This window comes from Trematomus bernacchii, unplaced genomic scaffold (genome assembly GCF_902827165.1).
Source record: "Trematomus bernacchii unplaced genomic scaffold, fTreBer1.1, whole genome shotgun sequence".
Classification (NCBI taxonomy): domain Eukaryota; kingdom Metazoa; phylum Chordata; class Actinopteri; order Perciformes; family Nototheniidae; genus Trematomus; species Trematomus bernacchii.
This window is the reverse complement of record NW_022987564.1, coordinates 10,400,335-10,406,124: the sequence shown is the minus strand read 5'-3', so window position 1 is coordinate 10,406,124 and position 5,790 is coordinate 10,400,335.

Genomic DNA, 5,790 nt, shown 5'->3' with positions numbered 1-5,790 from the left:
ACGCACTCCCTCACTCACCCCCACTCACTCACTCACTCACTCACTCACTCACTCACTCTCACTCACTCACTCACTCACTCACTCACTCACTCACTCACTCACTCTCACACACACACAGTCTCTCTCTCACATATATGACGGATTCCCTCTTGCACACTGTTAGTGCCAGGCAGGCTGTGTACTTGTGTGGTTCTCCTTCCCTCTGCTTTTCGCTCTTTCTCCCTGTCTTCTGCACAGCTAATCAGCAGCTGATCAGGACCTGCCTGTGCACCAGAGTCTGATGGCTGATTGGATCCTCTCACCCTAAGCTGGCCTATCAGCAGCCAGGGCCGACCATAAAGGAGGCACCCAGGAAGTCTTCTCGCTCTCTCACTCTGGGTAGATTGCTGATGGAGGAGCCTGCAATTTACTGCCTTGCAACGACAATATTTCTCTTTGTTTTGTATGACCTATGTTGAAAGTGTGTGTGTTGAGAGGTGGAAGAGTTAGGTAAGTCTGGGGTACCCTGTACACTTCTCATCACGTAGTTAACTAATGTTAAGACACACTAGGTTAGCGGATTGTTGCCACCCCTGTATTCTGTTTTGTCCAATTCTGAGTAGTTTCGGTAGTGAGGGTTTTTGTTTTGAGTTTTGGTTTCAAAGGATAGACGTAGAGATAGGCCTGGTTTGTTATGCTTGTTTCTTTTGTTGGCACAATCCTTCGACTCCTCCTCCTACTCCTCACACACAGAGTATTTCTGTTCAGTTTTCTAGGTTACAAAATAAACTTTTTGTCAAACCCTTTACGCTGACTCTCATATTATTGGTTGTTGTGTGTTAATGTCTCCAGGTCCCCTAGACCTTAGTGGGGACGTAACACACACATCTACAAATTAATAAAAGGGCTTTGATTAACTCTGATTATGATTGTACTACTGAATGTGATGTGTTTTAATCAGACTGTTCTTTGTGAGATAATTGGTTCAATTATGTGTACTCTGGAATTACCAGGTTAACATTGCTTTCCAACAACGACACCGGGCTCAGAGCACCTGCCTGTTTTTGTCTCCCTCTGACTCTGTTCACTTTGCCTCGCTGTTCCTTTTCTGTCCATCATTGTCGACCGTGCTGACACTTCCTTTACTTCCCTCTCCAGATAATTGTTATAAGTCCCTGACACGGATACAATAGGCTTTTTGAGAGCAATTTAACACATACTGTCCATTATGATGAGGTGCAGCCCAATGGAATACGACTGTAGCTAATTATAAAATATTAGTTAAAGCAGGTGTCAAATCATTGCCTCAGTAGCACTGACAATTGAACTTTTTTATGGACTGCTATTTTGATCTAAAAAACAGTGTATGTTTTTTAGTTTCTTGCATTTAAAGGGGACCTATCTTGCAAAATGCACTTTTTTATGTCTTTTATACATAAATATTTGTCCCCGGTGTGTCGGGGAACTCACGCAGCGTCAGAAAATAAACCCCTTTCTCTTTTCCTCCATACCTAAATCTTTTAAAAACGGGGGTACAACGAGCGGATATACAGATTGTGCTGCCGATATGACGTCAAATCGGCGGCGGACCTACAGAAAGTTGCTATCAGAAACAATGCCTGACGTGTTTTTGACGTAATCTCGTCTTTGTTTACATTAGCATGCCTCGCTAACACTCAGAGCTAACCTGTACTGGAGAGCACTTGTGTTTAAAAAGCAGGAAATAAAAAAAGGAACCCACCTTGTGATAAACCCCGCAAGAAAAAAAGCATTTGAGCTCCATATTGTTTCAGAAATAATCCTTGATGTGGTTTAGAACAGGATGGCGTTTTATCACAGCAACATTTAACTTTATCTCCGTTAGAATTCTGATCGGGCATTAGCTCTGCCTCCTTTTTCTTTTTTTTTTTTAAAGCTAAGGACCCACAATCTGCGTTTCTCTAAAACACTTCACAAACATGTTTGTTTTGTATGGCCCTAGCAACATCCATTTTCCAATATAGCATAATTGGTCCACTTTAAGTAGCAGGTAGAAGACAAAGAAGACAGTGGGGATAGCTCTACCCTTTGTGGAAAAACAAAGAGAATGGATTCATGATTTGTATCCCTTGGTTTAAAATGTTCAGTGAATATGATATTTCTGGCTTTTCAGTTTAATCACAGGTCCATGTAAGAAAAACAACAGGTCCAAAAACCAAATCCCATTTCACACATGTGCACATAACAGTAATTACATTGCAATTATGAGCTCAACAACGTCACCATTGTCAAAAGTACAATACACTCCTGCATTGAAGGCACAACAGCTCAACATCAGCAGCTTTTGGTAGGAAGTCCTAGTGTTTCAGTCAGGTCCTTTCTTCACAGGGTTCCTTATCGCTGCCTGACATATGGGCGCATTTATGCTGAGAATCATCAGTCACATTGTAAGATCTTTGCACACACAAAAACACTACATGGCATCATTGTAAGCCACTGTAAGTCCCTGCATACTGCGCTTTACTTACACCGTAACTGAGCAGGGGGCTACATTAATCCCTGAGCAGTGAGATACAGGCATCACGTTTATAAGGTTTGTTGCCATATATTCCTACCATCGCTGATATGTATCGATATCAGCCATTTAGTCATTTTGTAAAAAGATGAACTAGAGAACTCAAAGATAACATCATTTCAGTGACTTGTTTGCATGTCATTTTAATATAGTGGCCTTTGTGACATTAAGTCTTATGTCAAAGTTTGACAATGTTGAAGGCATGTACTCTGCGGCATGTACACTGCAAGGGGAAACATTTTTTTTAATCTATATTAATTATAATAGAAGTAATAATTGTAAGAAATCCAGCGTGTTGAAGACAATAATATCACAGCACTGCCGGACTACATTGCTCACATAATAAGAGTGTAATACATCCCTCCCCCATCCTGCATGATCCAATAGGCCTACCCCTTAACACTTATTTTATGAAAAACACCACTTTAAAAAAATCTCATTATTAGGTGTTGCAAAAAAAAGATAAAAAAAGGCATCACTTGGGAAAAAGACATATTGCATCCGTTCAGCGAACCCTTCGTGACACAATCCACACCTGAGCTGTGAATGAAGTGCTTTCCTGTTTTCATCAGCACCATGTTAGCTCTTACCTTGCACCATGGCTGTCGCTAGGTAACTTGTCCAGTGCCTGTTGATCTTTAGAAAGCCTTATAACAACGTGTCCATGTGGTTGAGGTCATTGCCATCTGATTTGATGATCAAGTAAAGGGGCATAATAGACATTAACATGGTTCCTATAATAATAGCATATTCATGTTCTTTTTTAAAGAACATAAAGAGCGAGTACAAAGCAAGGGGACCAAAAGAGTTTTGGCGTGACTCATTCAAGGACACTAAAGCAAAAAAACCTACATCTGATGATCTTTAATTAGGTAAAAGAAGGATGAAGGAAACAGAGGTATGCCTTCTTTGTTGCACTTCCTGAGGTTTCTTCCTATTTTTGTGTATGCTATACAGACACATATGTGATTTGTGATATGGGGCTTTAAAAATACAATTGATGATTGGTCTCGTAATACGTATATCAATATACTGTAATATTGGGATTTGGACAGGCTATGCGTAGTTCATCTGTGAAAGCGTGTTAAGGACTGGAATTCTGATTGTCATGTGATGAGGAGAAGCCATTTGACTTCTGGGTCTGAGTGAACATCGACAAGAACAATGTTGAATCAATGAGGAAGATTATGTCTTTGTCAAGATTTATTGAGATAATTAGACAAATCAATCGTGGATTATTGCAAACTAGGATACTTACTTTTTGTTTTTTTCTTTTTATTAAGAGTTGACATAATGGATGATCATGCACCCCACTGTGTTATCCCTGTATCTTTTTCTCCTTTGATTGTGTGACCTCGTTGTTCACTTCATTAAGTTGAAACCCATGAATTGGACACCCCTCATCCCAAACACACATACTCACACGGTCTGCATACTCACAAATGCACACACTGCACAAGCGCTTCTTATTTATCAGGTGTGGCTGGTGGCAGCTTCTCAGTTTGCCCTGGATTTACAACCCAAAAAAGCCCTGCATGTGCATGCCAGCGTGTGTGTGATTGAGAGTGTGTTTGTGTCCTGCCCTGACAGTCTAGAGAGGAAAGAGGTAGTGAAAAGAGGGAATGAGATGTAGATAAATAACCGTTTTAGAAGATTCCTCCTTTGCAGCCAGTGTGCAAGACTGAAAGAGTGAAGAAGTGAGAGAGAGAGAGAGAAAGACACAGGGTGGGTTTCAAAGCAGGCGGTACAATACTTTAGATTCAGTCCATCTCACTCAAATGGCTGCACACCACAGTCCATCACTGCTTTATTAGAGATTACACACAAAAAACCTATGAGCGCCACACACACACACACACACACACACACACACACCACACACACACACACACACACACACACGGGGCAATGGAGTGCAGTAGATTGCATCCAAATCACCACTATCTGAAAGTAATGGGAACTGGTGGCTGGGGGCCACCTCGGCTTCCCCTTTAAAAACCAGACCCCACATCAATATCTCGCTTCAATGTGCAACAGCACCACCAGGATTGCCACCAGACTAGTCTGAACTGTTTTAATCGTCTGGAATGCATTCTTTGTGTCACTGCTGACAAAACGTTTCACTCTCATTGACTGGGACAGAAAGATAAATGTCACTTGTACACAACGCCAGAGTAAATACAGTATAGAACAGCCTCTAAGCATTTAGAAACATCCTGCTTTGTATTTACATTGCAGATCTGAAAAGTTGACTTTAATAAATGAATATAGTGTCTGTTATGTAGTTCAAATTATGGAATCCTTACCAGACTAGTCCTTCTGTTATTTATCATAAATGTCAAAAGAATATCTGTACACAGCAGCAGCAGACATCTGTTGTCCTCAGAAGTTTCTTGTTTTGACACACAAGGTTCCTGCATCACATCATCTCACATCGGGCCATATATTTACCAGTGCAGCGGTCATGGGACTTATTCAGCACATAAAGCACTATGATAGCCTTCACCTCAGCATGAACGTAATATAAAATACAAAAGGTTGTCTGTGAGACGCCTCATCAAAAGTTAACTGTTGCACAAAGAGGGTTCCTGCTCTGACACTGACAGTAATGCCGATCCTTCCCTCTTCCTCTTTTCAATCAGATGGCATCTGTATCCATCCTCCCAATAACCGGGGGTAACACTCCTGATGTTGTCTGCCATGTGTGAATCTAATCTGAGCCAAAACCTGGTGCGTGTGTGTTAGTGTTTGTGTGTGTGTTTCTTTTTGTCCTTGCAATAGCCACCGGCACCTTGTTGTAAAGTCAATGATGCTGCTGCTTGTTGTACATTTCCCCCTCTCACACAGACCGACACACACATTCCTGCACCCGTATCCAATCTGTCTCTCTCCATACACACCCCACAAGCAACATTGCTTGTACACAGGCAGCTGGTGATGAACAAATATTCTCTCTGTTGAAGAGTGTGTGTGTGTGTGTTCGCAAAATAGGAATCACTCGATTGTGTCGACGGCAGCCGTCTGTACCGCCCTCCAGCACTGTGGCTCCTGATTGGATATCTCGTTAGTCAATTACCTCATTAGTGGATATCCCGTTGAGGGACCATGCTCCACTGACAAGAAATAAATAAATCCGTCCTTTTTGTTTTTGCTCCAATGCTGCTCTCCACAAGAGTTCTTAGAAAATGGAAATTCTATGTTCCACAGTCACAGTTAAGCCGCCTGCTCATTTACAGACGTGACCGCTTTATGCCAGT